The sequence below is a fragment of the Cynocephalus volans genome, chromosome 8 (assembly GCF_027409185.1).
Source record: "Cynocephalus volans isolate mCynVol1 chromosome 8, mCynVol1.pri, whole genome shotgun sequence".
Classification (NCBI taxonomy): Eukaryota; Metazoa; Chordata; class Mammalia; order Dermoptera; family Cynocephalidae; genus Cynocephalus; species Cynocephalus volans.
This window is the reverse complement of record NC_084467.1, coordinates 8,371,621-8,388,941: the sequence shown is the minus strand read 5'-3', so window position 1 is coordinate 8,388,941 and position 17,321 is coordinate 8,371,621. Positions and strand designations below refer to the sequence as shown.

The 17,321-nt window shown below is 53.0% G+C and overlaps 1 protein-coding gene across 1 annotated transcript in view; it reads left to right on the top strand.

Moving 5' to 3' along the window:
- The window catches only part of CASZ1 (castor zinc finger 1), a 150,100-nt gene that overhangs the window by 21,084 nt on the left and 111,695 nt on the right, over positions 1–17,321 (top strand). The window contains exon 2 of the mRNA XM_063104829.1: positions 11,746–11,902. The gene's annotated coding sequence lies outside the window, so the exon portion shown is untranslated. The remainder of the gene's footprint in view (positions 1–11,745; positions 11,903–17,321) is intronic.

Here is a 17,321-nt window from a genome sequence, read left to right as displayed (position 1 = left end):
GGAGGTGCACTGCTGTGTACCCAAGGATTTAGAGAGGGCATCAGGCAGGGGGGTTATACTCTGGGTGGATTTCAATCCACAACTGTAATTACATCAAGAAGCAGACAGAAATGGGAAAAGAGGATTAGTGGGGTGCCCTGCATGGGCCTGGTGGTGGAGGTGGCGCCAGGAGTACCTGGCCACTGTGCAGGCACCTGCCAACTCTCTTAGGCTTGACCTCTGTCAGAGCTGAAGTGGTCCACCCTGGACTTCCCCAGGAACAGCCAGGGCCCCTGGGCACCTCTTTTCTACTCATCTGCTTTTGAGTCTTCCTAACCCATCACTGGACAACTGAGGCCCCTCTGAGCAGCTCCGGGGCTGTCCCCACCCTCCCTGCGTCTTTCCAACATGTGTCAGCTCCAGCCTGGAAGAGCAAGAAGCTCCATTTTGATTGGCGTGGCTTTCTTTTTGGCATGGGGTATGCACGTGTGAGTTGGGGAGAGCGTGAACCTGAAGGACACCAGGAAACTGCTGTCCTATTTGACCACAGTAAGCCTTGAAAGCTGTAACCCCCATCTGCTACTTTCTTCTGTTTGGTTAGGGGGAGCCTACTGCCTGGTCCCTAGGACCTCCCCGGTTTCTTCTTCAACTGGGGGAAGGGGAGGCCAGAGCTCCTGCTCTTTTGCCCACAAGACTCTGACCCTTCCTCTCATCCTGCACGGTCCCCTGGGGTGTGACGGTGGCATCCCTGGCTCACCTTTCCCTTCTCCAGCCCCTCCACCCCTTCCTGCACCTGTCAGCTGTCTCACTGACTGTCTGGCTTGGCTGCCACCCATCCTATCCTCCCAGGCCAGCTCCACCCCCGCCCCCTCCCCCCAGCCCACACTCCCTCTCTTCCTGTCTCTGCCCACGTCTGTCTCTACCTGCCCGTCGCCAGCACACCTGAGGATCCGAGGCTGCCTAACGGAGTGTCGGGATGGTTCAGGGTGTTTACCAGACAGCCAGGATAAGGCATTAAATCCTGTTGCTGTCTTCCCAGGGCCAGGTTCCTCAGATGGTTTTCCAAATTCCTAATCTCAGTGCCCACATCCCTGCCCGGCCTGTGTTTGATGGGAGCTTTCCTTTCCGATTGAAGCTGAACGGAGCAGGATCTGTCATGGGTGTGGGTCTGGGTTCCCCCCCGCGCATGATGACATGGGTGTCCAGCCCCTTCCTCCCTTTGGTTCTTCCTTCCTCTCCTCCTACCTTTCTTTGGGAATCTTAGTGAGTGGGGGCCAGGATTCCACCACCAGGTGTTCTAGAACATTCTTGAGCCCCCATCCCCCACCAGCGTAGTAATGAGGCCACCTGCTATAATTGGGGGGGCATGTCCCAGATTGGGTTTGGTGTCAGAGGTGAGGGGGATCTAGCCTGCAGAGGGTCTGAGATTGGAGTGAGCAGGTAAACTACTGCTCTTCCTGAGCCCACTGTTACAATTCTTCCTCCTCAAACTACAAGTGGCCAGTGTGGGGTTTTGCTGGTGACGCTGAACACCCTGGCCTGCCCGGGGGGAGAGAGTCCATAGAGCAAGCCTGCTCCACCACAGTGTCTCTGTATTGGTTTTGGAGGTGACGGTGCTGGGGAGGAGGCGTGCTCCTGTCTGGTGCTCGGGGTGGACACCTGCCCTCCTCGTTATGCTGGCTGAGCCTCCGGGGTGACAGAAGGACTCAGGTGCCCTCCAGTGAATAGGGACGTTGAGGCACCCAGTGGTATCCATTCTTGATGTGGAGTCTTCCCTTCACCCTTGTGGATGTGGGACATCCAGAGACTTGTCTGCTCTTCCTAGGATGGCAAGACTGGGCAGAGGGCAGGGAGGCTCTGCCCCTGTCCTTAACCTTCACTCCCAGAAACCAGGCCGAAAGAGGTCAATTAGCTTTCTCCCCGCAAGCTGGGAAGTCTCTATGAAGGAGGAGCAGGACGCTAGGCCAATGAGTGCACTTGACCGCTGGTGGCGGCCTGGATATACCCCTCGGGGGTGCCTGGGACTGATGGATGTGTTCTCTCTCCAAGCTGCTATGTGACCTGGACAGACCCTTCTAACTTCAGCTTCTCTTTCCCTGGCTGCTGTAGACTCCCTCTTTCTCCCTCCTGTGCCCCTTCTCCTTCCTCCAGGCAACCAGAGGTCTCTTGGGTTGCACAGCAGCCCGAGCCTCACTCTGTCTCCAGGTCTGCTCACCCTGTTCTTGCAGGGCTGCAGGCATCACGTGCCTCCACCCTCTTGCTGTTTCCTTGACAGTTGGTGCTGCTCTGGGCTTCTCTCTCCTTTCCTGAGATTCTCTCCCTTTCTGAGTGCAGTGACAGGAGCAGAGGGGTCCCTGCACCCCGCAGAGAGGGGCGTGGCAGCAGGACTGACAGCAGGGCAAGGTGTAGTGGCTGACTTCATCCTGGGTCCCCAGCCAGCACCCTCACCATAGAGGCTATAAGCCGAGGCTCCCGTGGGAGTCCTGGGTGCCAGCAGGTTTTAATTGGGGGGTGGTCTTTTTCTAATATGTGTTGGGCAAGGATCAAGAATTAGAAGAGAAAAAAGGGGGACAGAGAAAATCTGGAGGGCGACAGTTGGGCTGGTGAGGAGGAGGAGGAGGAGGAAAGAGGTGAAATTAATTCATTAGGAAAACTTGTTTACTGGCTTTGCTTAGGTGCTTCCATTTTAAAAGTCTACGTTTACAATAAGTCGCTAATTAAAATACAAAATTAAGCAACAGCTATGTTTTTTTTCCCTTACACTTTAATTGCATGATTTTTTGTGATGTAATTTCTGGAAACACCCAGCATACCTCACAGGGCTGATTGTTTGATAAACTAGAAGCACCTGAAACCAACCCCAAAAATAAATATATAAATCCAAGGAGAACTTAAGGTAGATTGGAAATGACAGAGAACTGCAGACAGCAGGGAACCAAAAATCCATAATAATAATAATAAAAAAATCTTCTAAGTAAGGACATTTATCCTGCCTAGCTCCCACCCTCTGCCCTGAAACCAGAACAGTCTGTACATCTCAGGGGACAAAAGAGCTCAGGGGAAAAAATAGAAGCCAGACCAAGTGGGGCAGTCATTCCCTGTCCCCCACCCCCAAGTTGGTGCTATGGGAAAAAAAGCAGACGCGCCTTGGACTCTTCCCTTTCAAGGACACTTTCTTTGTCCCCCTTGTTCTGAACCTAGATATTATCCCAAGAGGGGGTGAAGATTGTCCCTCCTGAGAAAAACAAGCCTCTCCAAGCCCGTGCCATGGCAGGTGGTGTGAGCCCGGCTTGGGCTGCTGGCCGGGGGTTCCCGGTTACCCTGAGAGCATTGGCCATTCTAGAAGGTAGTGGGAAAGGGTGGTCCAAAATAAGAGAGTATGTGTCAACTTTTGCAGACAGCCTCATGGCCTGCTGCCTTCTTTAGGATGTAGACCTAGGTGATGATTGCAAAACTGCTGAGAAACCTGTCAGGAACTGACTCAGGATGGGGCTGGGAGGAAGCTGGATCCCACTGGCCTCCTGGCTGCGGGAAAATCAGGCTCAGCATCATCTGTGGGCTCTGGGTCTCCCAGGTGCAGGACATCTGGGACAGAACCAGTGACCACACTGCCGGCTCCTTTCTGCACCCACCAGCTGGGGACCCAGTTGGCCATGGGCCCCAGTAATCTCTGCATACACTCTGCTCCTTGGGAAAAACGAATTGCCCTCTTTGGGGATCTTTTTAAAAAATACATTTTCTCTCTGATTATAACTAATGCTCATAGCTCATTGGAAAATAGAAAAGTGAGGGCCGAGCCCGTGGTGCACTCGGGAGAGCGCGGCGCTGGGAGCACGGCGATGCTCCCGCCGCGGGTTCGGATCCTATATAGGAATGGCCGGTGCGCTCACTGGCTGAGTGCTGGTCACGAAAACGACAGAAAAAAAAAAAAGGAAAATAGAAAAGTGTAAGGAGTGGTAGTTGGAAGTATGAGTTAGGGAGACAGGAAGGCCTTGTTGTAAGCGCTTTGCCACCCAGCAGTGTGATTTTGGATAAGTTAACATTTCCGAACCTCAGTGTCCTCATCTATAAAGCGGGGACAAGGATAGTATATGTCTTGAGGGCTGGTGAGGATTCATTGTGATGATCCATATAAAATACTTAGCACTGAGCCTGGCACACAGCACACAGATATTAACTATTTCTGTTATTATAGTTAATGATTATTCTCACTGCCTTGGGATGATAGGCTTTTTACTTTTTTATTAAGAAAAAAATTTTTTACATTGACGAGATGATCAATCTAAACCTGTGCTATCCAATAGAGTAGCCTCTGGCCACAGATGGCTGTTCAAACTTGAATTAATTAAAATGAAATAAAATTTAAAGTTCAGCTCCTCAGTCGTATGCACCATGTTTGAAGTGCTCGGGAGCCGCACACGGCCGGTGGCAGCCGCAGGTTCTGCTGGGCAGCATTCTACACAGCACTGCCACCTGCGATTGTTCACCAAACCGTTTCCTACTTTCTGTAAGTGTCTCTTACTGGCTGCATAGTAGTCCCTGCTGTGGCCCGACCACACTCTTCTTATCAGTTTGAAGTTTTGCTCCTGAGGACTTGGAGCTTCCTCTGGTCTCTGATTGGGTCCTCTGCGGTTGTCCCTACCTGGCACTTGCACTGTGGCACACTCTGATTGGTGCCAGGCAGTGAAGGATTCTGAAAGGAGCTGCCCCACTTCCTGATTGGCTGCCAGTGGTGGTGCCCGGGCAAGGGGCGGAGCTCTGCTCTCCCCTCCTCCGAGTGGCCTCTTGCAGGGCTGGAGGGGGCTGCTCCAGTCTGTACCCAGGACCTCCCTCAGGCTGGCTCCTCCACACCCTTCACCTGCCAGGGCTGGAGACCAGGGCAAGTAGGCGCTTGCTTGAGGTAGTAAAAATGATCCATAATGACCCACCCTTCACCGACCAGAGGCTCCAGGATATATCTTGGTGCCCCCCAAGGCACCTCAGAGCAGGTGACCTTTGCCTGGTGGGGAGCTGGCCTGGCTTCCCGTGGCCAGTGCTGGCCTCCACATCCTAGGAGGGTCTTCAGGCTTCCAGAAGGGCCCTGACTTTAGATGGCTGTGAGAGTCCATGGTGGTGGTGCGGAGATCCCAGGTCTAAGGCTGCTCCAAGAAGACCTTGCAATGGTGGGTGGCCATCTTGTGACTGGGGTTGGCAGAGTGAGCATTGGCATGCTGGGGTGGTGCCCGGGCAGTGCTGGGGCCGTGGGCCTCCTTGTGTGGCTGAGGACAGAGCTCTGGGTGTAGGGCTGTGGGCAGGGCCAGCAAGGGAAGGTGTCCCCAGGGCAGTGGGCAAGACAGATAGGGAGAGCCAAAACCGGACCTGCTGAGGTGGCCCTTTCTGCTCGCAGCGGATCATAAAATATGGCTCAGATTTTCATTACGGGCTCTATCGATTATCTTCTGGGACGGATGAATTATAGAGAACATTAAATTTTTTTTAAAAAGCAAGTGAGAGAGGAAATATCTGAATGAGTTTGGGTGGTCGATGGCAGAAAGGGCTGAGCCACCAAGCCTGGTCTCTGAGCAGGGTGAGGACCAAATCTCTAAGGGCAGGCAGTCTCTAACTCTAGCTCTCGGCCTCCAGGGCCTCCCTGGGCCTGGCCTTGCAATGGGAGTGTCCTGTGCTCCTCTTTGCTCTGCTCACCCGTGACCCATCCCCTCCAGGGATCTGCTCCGTTCTAAGATGTTCGGGTTGTTTATGGGGCTCTAACCTGGAAATAGGACCTTTCCTAGGCTTTGGACCTCTTTTGCTAGGAGGTAGTTCCCAAGCTCTGTTACTTTCCCTGGAGGGATCTCCTGATCCTGGAGATACCTGTCTGAGCAGAGGGAGGGTTCAGAGGGCATCACTGGTGTCCTTGGGTCAGAACTGGGGTGGGGACTCCTAAGGAATGTGGACACCTGGCCCTACTGGCCACCTCATCTTTTCCCTGCTCCTTGTCCTTCCATCCATAGTCACTGGCGCAAAGGATTTCTGTCTTCCTTTGTAAGCTTGGGAAGAGCAAGTTTGGGTCCCACTGCTATGCTGGAAAGAGAACTTCCTGAAAGGCCATCCCTTCCTTGCATCTTCCCCACGCCCTTAACCTCTGCCCCTTCTTGCCAAGCAGCATAGTGATTAGGTGTCAGACAGTGCTGGGTTCAGATCATTTACAGTGTGGACCTTGGGTGGATCGACATTCCTCTCTGAGTTTTAGTTTCTCAACTGTCTAGTTGAGATAATAATCCACCTCATTGAGTTCTTGTGATGATCATACACACACACACACACACACACACACACACACACACACACACACACATTTTTTTTTTTTTTTTGGTGGCTAGCCGGTATGGGGATCCAAACCCGTGACCTTGGTGTTATAAAGGCTATGTTCTAACCAACCAAATTTACAGGCCAGCCTGATCACATGTGTTAATCCTGAGTACACAGTGCTTAATAAACATGAACTATTATTATTTTCCTCCTCTACTGTGGCAGAATCCAGAGACCTCCCCTCTTTTCTCTTCATTTGGGCTTTTTATTTGATTTAGCAAATGCTTTATAGCATGTACTGTGTGTTGCGTACTTTTCTCAGCGTGTAACACATAGTAAGTCATTTAATCCTCATGACTGAACACAGGAGGAACTATTATTCTCTCCGTTTTACTGACTGGGAAACTGAGGCACAGAGAGGTTAAAGTAATGTGTTGAGAGTCACACAGCTCGTGAGTGGCAGAGCCTGGATTTCTATCTGGGCAGTCCTAGCTCCAAAGCATGTGTACTTAATCACTGTGGCGTGCTGTCCAGTAATCTGTTGGGGTGGCATATATGTGTGTGTGTGTGTGTGTGCTACGTGTGTTCAAACAGCCCCGCTCTCATGGTGGTCTCTGGCTGACGCCACTTCCTGACACTCCACACTGTGTCTGACTCCCTCAGATCATCAGTAACCCCAGCATTTTCTGGGGCCCTGTTCTGGGTGGAGTGTATCTCCCCACCCCCACACCGTCCACCTCACCCGAGCTTCACCTAGGCTGCTGTGAAAAGGTGGTGGTTTCCATGGATATCCGTCCCCCTCTGCCGACACGCCCTTTTTTGTATAACTCTGTTCCCTGGAGTTGATTGTTTTTGGCACACAGCTCTATAAACTCATCCAACAATTAAAAAGGGGGAGGGGTGGAACAAAAAGGAGACAGATAGTAACTGTGGGTGAATGACATGTAGGAAGGGCCTCTGGGGTGTGGGTCCCCTCCCTGTCCCCTGTCAGCAGCAGAACAACACTGTAAGTGCAGAAAGGCCGTGTAACCAGCTGGCTGGGAGTTCCACTTGCAGAGTTCCGAGAACTCAGAACTCCCATCGTTACCTTGCACTTGAACTGTGCTCTTGCCCCTTGCGTCTCTCCTTCTGAAATCCGAAGGGGCCCTTTGCGGAGCCCACATAGCCTTCTCCAGGGCCACCTGAAACCAGGAGATGTTAGCTCGGACTGATTTGAATATTTACTGCCTTGTTTTGGTTAATTGTGTATGTGTTTGCTCTGTTTGTGTACCATCAAATACCTGATGTGTTGGGCGTACCCGTCGTAGGCTGTGTGAGATCACAGATGAAAAATGCAGTGAAAAACACTTTCGTGCCACAACACATCATGTAGGATTTTTGTATTAAGATGTGGATTTTTTTTATTGTTTTTTTTTTCCCCTTTTCCATACAGCCCTGAAGTTGGGCAATGTGCGCGTCTGTGTTTTTGTTTTCACTCCAGGTGCTTTATGAAATCTGCTCATTAGCGCTCTGTCCTCTCCCCACCCCAGTCTGATCTTCTACCATTTATCCTCTCAGACGTACCTCTTTCCCCACCACCTCCCTGTGTCTTCTCTCCTTTGGGGTGATGATGGGCACCCCCCTCCACATCTGCCCAGATGAAATCTGGGGCCCTGCTTCCCAATCCGCATCTCCGAGGCAGATGTGTTCATTGTGGTGGGAGATCCTGGTGTGGGGGAGGCAGCAGAAATCTCTGCCCCTCCCCCAAAGATAAATCTCCTAATTTACCCCCACAGGACCCCCTGACTCTGAGTGACCCCCTCCTAGGTGGCTTCCTTGTCCTCGTCCCGTCAGATGACAGGTTGCAAGGGGTATGCCCACAGCTGAGACCCCATTTACAAGATAGTTCAGGGGATCCTCCTGCTTGCCAGGTGTGCTACCATAGGCCTTGCTTTGCTCCACTTTCAGCCCCGCCGGAGGCACCTGAGCACGGCCCTTGCCTTTGGTCGTGATCTCTGAGCACTTTCTGGTGGCTCTGGGGGATTTGCTCAAGACCTGTTTTGAGGTCAGGAGAGCTGAGACTTGGGAGGGGAGATAGCGTCAGGTGTAGGTGGTTGCTGAGATCATGGGTAGGGGAGGAGGAGGAACTTTTAAGCCAGCCCGGGCCTGGCTTTGGCACCTGTGAGCAGTGTCAAGTGACCTTTGGCAAGTCACTTCATATCTCTGTGCCTGCTCTTTCTAATCTATCCGCGGGGACCATAATCATTCCTACCTTCGTGTCGTATAGATTCAGCGAGATCATGGCTGCAGAGCACTTGGCACAGTGCTTAGCAAATAGTATAATGTAGTTGGTATCATTAGTTGTCACATAGGCCTCTTGGCAGGGGGCGAAACCACTCCTCCGGTGTGCCCTCTACTCTGCATGCTACCTTGCACATACTAGATGCTTAGTGAATTCTTATGGGAATCAGTTGGAGAAGAATCAAGTGACCAAGTGGTCCCCTTTAATCTAAAAGGTATTAATTCAAAGGGCAAATGGAGAAAGGGGAGAGAACAAGACACAGGTTGGGGCTTAAGGGAACTAAACAGAACGGAGCGTGAAAATAGCCCATGAAGGGTTCTGCCAGCGGAGAGGGATGAAGCTGCTGCTGGCCCATCTGATTCTGACATGAAATCAGGGACTAGTTCAGTTCCTCAGACACTTCCACTGCCCAGTGTGGGCCAGCTGTTGTGCTAAATGCTGGGGACGCCAAGATAATGAAGACCTGGTCTCTGCCCTTGAGGAGTTAAAAATGTAATGGTGGAGACAGACTCGTGAACAAATTACTTTCGTCCAGGATGGATTTAAATGCTGTGATGAAGGCTGCATGAGGAGCACAGTAGAGGGGCATATGGGCTCACTTGGGGTAGATTCTGGAAGGTTACCTTGAAGAGGCTGGGAAGAAGAGGGTGGGGGAATCCCAGGCATTTCTAGAACACTTGTTAACACCTTTCACGTCTCGTCGATCTTCCCCAAGCCTGCTAGGTAGGAGGAAGAAGGTATTATCTCCATTTGACTGGTGAGGAAACTGAGCTGTAGGGAGATTAGCTGGCTTATCTAAGGGCCCATAGCAGGTTAAGTGCAGAAGCAGGACTCAGACCCGTGTCTTCGATTCTCCGCCCAGAGTTATTTCTGTAACTGCACTTGGCTTCTCACCTCTTCACCCCAGACCTGTCGGTCAGAGAGATCCATCCTCTGGGGTCTGTACCTACTGTCTGGGATCTGTGCCCTGGTTTGGTAAATGGGTCAGGCCATTTGGTTGGGGACAGTCCTGGAGCCAAGGCCATGCCCTGGCAGGGCTGGAGGATGGCAGGAATGGGGAAGACTGAGGAGGAGGAGGAGGCCTGGCTACACCTTTGTTCAGCTGTTCTAGCTGCCAAGGCTGAGGAGCTCCCTCTGCGTTGGGCAGGCCCCTCTCTCTGCTGGAAGAACCAAAGAAGGGCCCAACGATGGTCTGGACACTGTCTTCCCCCAGAAGTGGAAACTCTTTCTGAACCGGGACATAGGACACTGGGATTGTTCACTATTGGCATGTGGTCAGACTCTGGTCTTTCTAGCTCCTTGCCAGGAGTCAAGGAGGTGGGAGTGTGGACCGTTTCTCTGGGGAAATGTATATGTGCCTTTTGCAAAGCTGGAAGGGGGGAGTGTCAGCCCCTGTGTGAGATGCTGGCTTTTGGGTGGGGTTGTTCTGATGGCATGTTGGAGTAGAGAGCTCCAGCAGGAGACTGGGGAGTGGGAAGCTGCAGGTGGTCCAAGGTACCCCTTCCTCTAGTCCAGGGATAGTTTACTGGTGGATGGGCTGCCCAGGGCTTTGGGAGTTCTGGACTAACAGGCAGGGGAGTTTCAGAGCTCAGAGGAGTGAGTCTCCCAGTGGCCCTGAAGTTCCCATTAAAGTGTTTTTTCCTCTTTTTTAAAGAAAAAAATATTCCCAAACTGGAAAACAAAGGAAATCCACTTCCCCCAAATCACACGAAACTCACATTAGGGGCCTGGCGGGAATCCATGGAAACCAGGAAACCCGCTGTTAACCCTGTACGGTGCTGAAGGGTGGGATGGGAGCTGGGCTGATCCAAGCCCTGGGTTGCTGTTGCCATCCATCCCTGATGGCTTCCCCCAGGGAGCTGGTCTCGGTGGCATTGCCCCAGCAGAGGTGGAGTGGAGCTGTTGCTGAAGCCCTCGCCTTCAAAGAGCCAACTCCTCCTTGCACTCGGGCCCCACCTTGGGAGGCAGGAGAGGAGGGGTTCATGCACTCCAGGGAGGCCTCTGGGGACTCCAAGGGCTGGGCCAAATTGGAGAACCTGCCAGGCCACTGCCCACACCATGCCACACCATACAGTCACAGCTGAGCCTGCTCACACACTTTGGGAACACACAGCCACTGTCAATGCTGCAGTCCCCTGGCAAAGGGGGAAGGAAAGGACCAGAATTTCAGTGCCGGTCTCCCTGATGCCAGCTCTGCATACAGGGTCAGTGTGAAAGCAGATGGAGAGCCCCCTCTGGGTTCCCTGCACCCCACTCTCACATCCACGAGGTTGGGCCTCCAGGCCTGGGAGGTTGTGCACGAGATTGGGTGGTGTGTTTGTGTTTGCACGCACATGGGCTCATTTTTTTTTAAAAAAGGCTGAAAATATTTACAGGTTTGAAGTTGAAACGCAAACAGGAAAAGCCCTTTAAAAAATGAGTGTAGTGGATATTCAAAACAGGAATCACCATGGAAACACCACAATATTTGCTTAAATTGACACAAAGGTTGCTGGTATTAGGGCACTGACTTTCTATGGCCATTTGTTTTTTTGCCCAACACCTATCACAAATGAATCTCAGCAGCCCCGTCCCCTCTTTTCTTTTTTATGTGATGAAATAGCATAGTACCAGAGGGGGGAAAGGAAGAGAGAAGAAACCAAACTCACCACCCTGGGTAGCTGCAGAGACACCCGTTGATTCCATTTTTAGAGGTTCCTATAAGGCCATTTGGGGGTCATGGGAGCAGTTGGGAGCTGGACGAGGGAAAGTGTTACTGGCCGACGGAGTGGGGGGATGGGGAGCCCAGAGGTTGGTTTGGTTGCATGAGTCTGATCTGCTTCCAATGTTGGTTTGATCCAATGTCATGCTGACCTTTCACCCCAAGTGCCAAGCCTTGGGTGTGATCACTCCTGTTACCTTGGGTGGCACTTGATTGGCCTAGTATTGTTTCTACCTATTTGATTCTTTTATTAGGTATGACAACTGTATAGCAATTGGCTAATAATTATGCAAAGGGCACACTGGTTGCAGGGTCAGGCATGGCACGCACCGTGGCAATGCCATCTGCTGATTGGCAGGCAGGGTCCAAGAATCTTACCTTGCTGGCTGGTTACCACATAAGGTGTCGGAACCTTGCTGTCCTTCGTCCTCCTGAATGGAGCAGCTTTGTGGGTATCCACTGCAGGCTAATCTTTTTTCCTTTCTCATTTTGGTAGGCAAACAGACCTCCCGACGGAAGGCAAAGACCGTCTCCGTCCTAACTGCCCTTCGGCTGCCGTGGCCACCGACCCCTCCTTTCCAAGGGGGGTCTCGCAACTCCCCAGTGGTGTATGTTGGAATGGACTTTGGACCTCAGCCTCTTGGGATGCAAAGGTAGCTGCTCCCCCTCCTCGAGATGCCACTGGGAGGTGTGGGTTGGCCAGTTTGGGGAGTTGCTCATTAAAGTGGGGACTGCGTAGGCCCTAGACTCGCCATTCTCAGTGGGTTCTGCCATGGATGGTGGTAGCTTAAGCACCAAAGGTGAAAGTGAAAATAAGTCAGGTTGAGAAGAGAGCCTGGCCCAGGAGCAGGACACCTGCGTTTTGGCCTGGCTTTGCTGTTGACTCACTGCTTCTTCCCCTCTGGGTCTCAGTTTCCCCAGCCGTAAAATAAAGAGGTTGGAGAAACTGACATTTAAGAATCCTCCTGGCATTGCCATGGTATGACTTTGAATGGTGCCAGCAGGGTGCAGGTATTTCAGGCGAGGTCCATGACCCATCAGATGCCACTCTTGGATCTAAGCATCAGGTCATTTCTGAGCATGATCTCAGACAGTGGTGGGTCCAGCCTATCTGTGTGTCCAGAGGCTGCCCTTGTGGGGTGGGAACCAGCCTGGGGATGAGCTGCAGGGGCTCTCTTCAGTGGTCCTTCCAGCCCAGGCAGGACCTCCTTAGAGGAGAAGCTGCAAGATGCCTTTTTATTTATTTATTTTTATTCTATTTTATTTTATTTTTTAGTTTTATCATCACACAACGTTGCAGGTGCCTTTTGATCCAGGCTTGGAAATAGTCCCTTGCCTAAGGCAAGTCATTTATGACAGCAATGGGTAGTCTTTGAGGCTGGTACTGTCACATATTTAACTGCAGGTATCAAACATGGCAGTTCTTGGGGTGGGGGGGTTGACACACAGCAGGTGACTCATTGTACCTCAATGACCAATAGGTCATTATGCAGTAGTTGCTTGAGATCCCGAGGGAAGCAGCCCAAAGGGGTTGGGTGTTCTTAGAGTTGATGGACAAGGTCTTAAAGTGGAGGCTGAGACTGAGGCTCTAGAGAATGTCTGGGGAGGGCACAGCTGGGGGTCAGACTGGAGTCAGCATCCCTGGCTCACTCAGCTGTGCCCTCCCTCCCCATGGGTGCCCTGGGCAGGTGTGTCCTGCCCCTCCCTCCATGTCCAGGCTCTGCAACTCTGGACTTCGAACTTGCAGGGAGGAAACGCTTGCAGAGATGGGTGGCTTGGTGCCCACTGGGGTTTGATAGGTCCCCAAAGCTGCAGGCCTGCTTCATTTCAGGCCATTTCTCCTTGGGGACTAGCAGGAGTTCTGGATACAGCCCAGGGATTTGCAAATCAGATGCAAATGTGGCCTTTGGTTGCTGTGGTGGAGCAACCGTGTGGCTGAGACTCTTCCTCCTGGTGTCCAGAATGCGATCACACTCCAGGAGTGGGTCCGTTCACACTTCAGATGTGCTACTGTTGTCCCCTGCGTGATGATGAGGTTGTTTAGACTGCTGCCTGAAAAAGCGTCTGAGGGGAATTCAGTGGCACTGAAGTCTTGCTTGGATTTGGCACTAGCATCTGGGCCTCTCTCCTGCCTCCCCGGGCTCTTCTTGCCTGACTCTGCTTCCTCTGTTAATCGCGAATCCTGACAATGCAGGCCCGAGTGTCTTCGAGCCTCTGGATGGTCTCCCCCAGCCCCGCCCTGTGCCCTGCCTGTGAGCAGCAGGGCGCCTGTGGAGTCCCCTTTAAGGGCTAATGTTTGCCATTCTCTTTTCAGAGGCAGGCTTTTTGTTTTCTTCCTTCCCTGGGCAAAACACGCCCATTAGATCTTCCCTTTCTGAAGTTTCCACTCACTGTTGACTCCCAGGGGCCATGCCAACTGGGATTTGTGCCCGGCATAGGGTATGGGTTCCACAGATCCAGTGGGACTCCTGCATCCTGGCATCGGCTGTCTTGGGCTTGATAATGAAGCTTGGGAACACCGAGGGCTCTGGGAGGGAATGTCGTGGCCGATCCCGCCTCACTTACCCAGCCCTTTCCAGTGACCGTGCTTGGCCACAGGCTGGGGTCCTCTGTGGCAGGGGTGACCCATGGTCTCAGAGGTGTCCTGCCTCACCAGAGTGTGGACAAGGGGGCAAGTCTGTGCTCATGTCTGGTCAGCAGGCCTGATCCTGTCTGGCTGACAGTCTCCCCATTTCTGGCCACCCTGCAGAAGGTCTGGTTGCATTTATTCAAAAGTCACAGAGGACCTGGTCTCTGCCAGTCACTCCCCAGTGGACAGAGTGGACAAGACAGCCCCACTCTCATGGAGTTCTAGAAGGGGAGGTGACAATAAAACCACAAAAATGAACAAGAAAAGCACGAGTGGAGAATGAAAATAGGAGGAGGTGGTCGGGTGAGCAGGGGGCACTTGGGGTGGGGTTCTCAGAGGAGGCCTCTTTGAGGAGTGACATTTAGCTGAGATTGAAGGACAGGAAATGGACAGCCATCTGAAGAGCAGGAGTGAGAGTATTCTAGAAGGGAGAACAGCTAGTTCTCTGGAATGAACTCAGTACATTCAGTGACCAGAAAGAAAGGCCTCTCAGTGGCGAGAGGTGGACAGAGGACGGGGACCAGGATGTGCAGGGCTTTGTGTCCCAGGGGCAAGTTGGGATTTTATTCGTGGGTGATGAGAAGCCACTGGAGGGTTTTAAGCAGGGAGATAAAGTGACTGGATTTTTGTTTTAAAAGATGGCTGGGGCTGCCGTGGGAGGAGTGGACGGGAGGGGTAGGTTGCAAGGGAACAAGTTGGGAGGCCTTTTAGGGGGTTGACATGTGGCTTAGGGGAGAAGCACCGTCTTGGGACTATGTTGGTTGCTGAGAAGGGTGCTGAGTGGCCCAGGCACCTCTTGGTCACTGCGGCGTGGGGGAAGGCCAGAGCCCTGCTTGTCAGCAGTCAGCATTGGAGGAGTCTAGGACTTCCAAGCTCACTATTCTTTCAGCCCTGAGACTCTGCACTGAAGCCAGTTTTGTGCCTTTGCCCCATGGGTTCTCTGTTGGGTCTGAGGTTGAGCCTAGAAGTTGCTAGAGTTCCCCTCCTGTGGCTTTAAATGTGATCTGCGTTCTCAAAGGCTGAACTACTATGTACCTTTTCCCACGTGCCCGGTCACACAGAGCCTCAGTTGATGAGGTTTGAGCGTTGAGGAATGGGTTTGTCTAAGACCCCCTTGTTTCCATGAGGCCAGCTTAGCCTTCGGCCCCAGCTCAACGTATGAATTGCCACAGTTCCCTGTCAGACTTGTACCTGGGCCACTGACCCTTTTTCCGGGGTCTTTAACATGAGGCTCCACTCTCCTGGGTCCTGACATCATCTGCATGGGCCATGTGGGGCAGACACTTCCAGCATCAAGGCTGTAGTAGTGAAGCGATCCCTGACCCCCCTGGGCAGGCTCTGTGCAGCCCCAGACACTGCTGTGTAGCCTGGTAGCAAGCCAAAGACCTGGCTGGTATGAGCGTGAAGCTGTCACAGCCGGCTGCTGGGCCCCAGTGAGCACTTGCCCATGCTGGCAACATATTCCCAGACATATGGGCCAGCTCAGCCCGCCAGGAAAGCTCTGGAGGCCTGACCTCCAGGGGGAGTGACAGGGAGAGCAGACTGGCGACATCTTGCAGGGGGCTCAGGGGTGTCCCAAGTGGGAAGCAATATGCAGCACAGCAGCTTAGCCCTCCAGGAAACTCTGGAGGCCTGACCTCCAGGGGGAGTGATGGGAGGGAGCAGAAGGGCAGGCTGGTGATGCTTGCAGGGGGTGCCGAGGGTATCCCAGGCCTGCAGCTGGTGCCTCTGCTTGGCTCTGAGGAGGTGTCAGCCAGTCTTCCTGTGTGTGTCTGCAGCCTCCGAACCCTGGGCTTGCCCCAGGGGAGGAGGGTGTGTCTGGGTGGGCAGGCGTGTGCGCTTGTGTGTGCGTGGGAGGTTTATCTGCTTTCTAACTCCATGGTCTGCACTAGATCCATGACCTGCACTTATAACTGGACTGGACAGTTCTAATGCCATCCTCCAGGGCTTTGATCTGATGTGAGGCTGGCAGCTCCAGAGCACGCAGCTAGGGTGGGGGATGTGGAGGGGTGGGGTCAGGAGAGGGAGGTGCTGGCTGAAGGGGAGTAGAGGCCCAAGTTCTCCACCACCCCTGAGTGACACAGTGCTCTGGAGCATAAGTGGAGTCCAAGGTCGCAGCCCCTTTGGGCTGGGTGGAGATGTGACTGAGAGACAGTTTGGGAAGAGTTGTTCATCTTTCTGGTTTCTGATCAGGGTAAGAATTCTGCTTGGTGGTGCCAGCATCCCCCACCTGGGCCTCCTTCCTCAGTTCCCCCTTGTACCTCCTGCCTTCCCTGAAGGTCGGGAAGTCCTGGATCCCCCCAAGTACAGGTCCAAGGGATGAAGGATGGGGAGGGGCTGACAGTGCCTGCCCTGTCTAAAGCTGCCCTGGGGACTTCTCGTCTCATGATGCAGTTGCTCCAAAGGGTAGGGCGACCCATGGCTTTGGGAGGGTTGAAGCCTTACAAATTAGTGGAGAAGCACTTCTGCTCTGCCTCGGTCCTTGTGGCCTCTGAACACCCTCAGTGAGAAGATGCTGACACTGGAGAAGCCATGTCAGGCTCCTCCTGGTCCATCTTCTACCAGCTTCCCCTGGCCTCTTTTATTCTGGAATACACCCAGACATAGACCTGGTCCAGGTGAAAGTCCTTAAGCCCAGAGGCCACCACACTGAGGCACCAGGCAACCTTCATGGGACCCCTGGGTGGCTACCCATGCCTTGCTGCTTGTTCTCTGTCATCAGGCCTGGGGGTGTTCCTCACCTTCCACTCACCCACCCCCAAGTTTTCTCTCTGGTGTGGTTTCTTGGCTTCCCTTGGGCAGCTTTTTCTGACCCCGAGCCTTTCTGTGGCAGCCTGGCGTTAAGACCCCTGTGGCCAAGTGGGTGTGAGAGGAGGGAAGGTGTAATTCAAGTAGTTTCTTCTCCAAAAATGCTAATCGAGAAAAGCAATTCAAAGCAACTTTTTCCTTAGCAATGTGTGTTAAGGCTGGTATTGAAGTTTAGGGCCGTTGTGACTCAGTAGATCAGCTTCACCGGCTCAAGTCCAAACAATCCAAGCCCAGGAGTTTGCTGGCAGCTGAGCTGGGCCCAGGCAGCTGCCGTGAGTCCCACCATGCACTGCTCCCGGGGCAGAGAGAGTAGCAGTCCAGCTGGGGGAGGTGTCTGGTGACACAGAGATGGGTCCCCTAGGGCATCCCTCAGAAGACCCAGAACCTGGAATGCATCTTAGTGAAAACGCTTAGGACTGGCATATGGGTAGCTCCTAGCACAGGGGCAGAACTGGGAGAGGGTGCAGTCAGATAGGGTCAGGGGAGAGGACATGGGTACGTGAGGAGCCCACCAGAGTGGGCCAGAGCTCAGCCCCACAGGGCTCAGTGCCAGAATAGGTTGTGGTCCCAGTCCTGACCTCTGGCCTCTGGACTTTTTCATTTTCCATTTTCAATTCGTTCAGCAGTCAGGATTG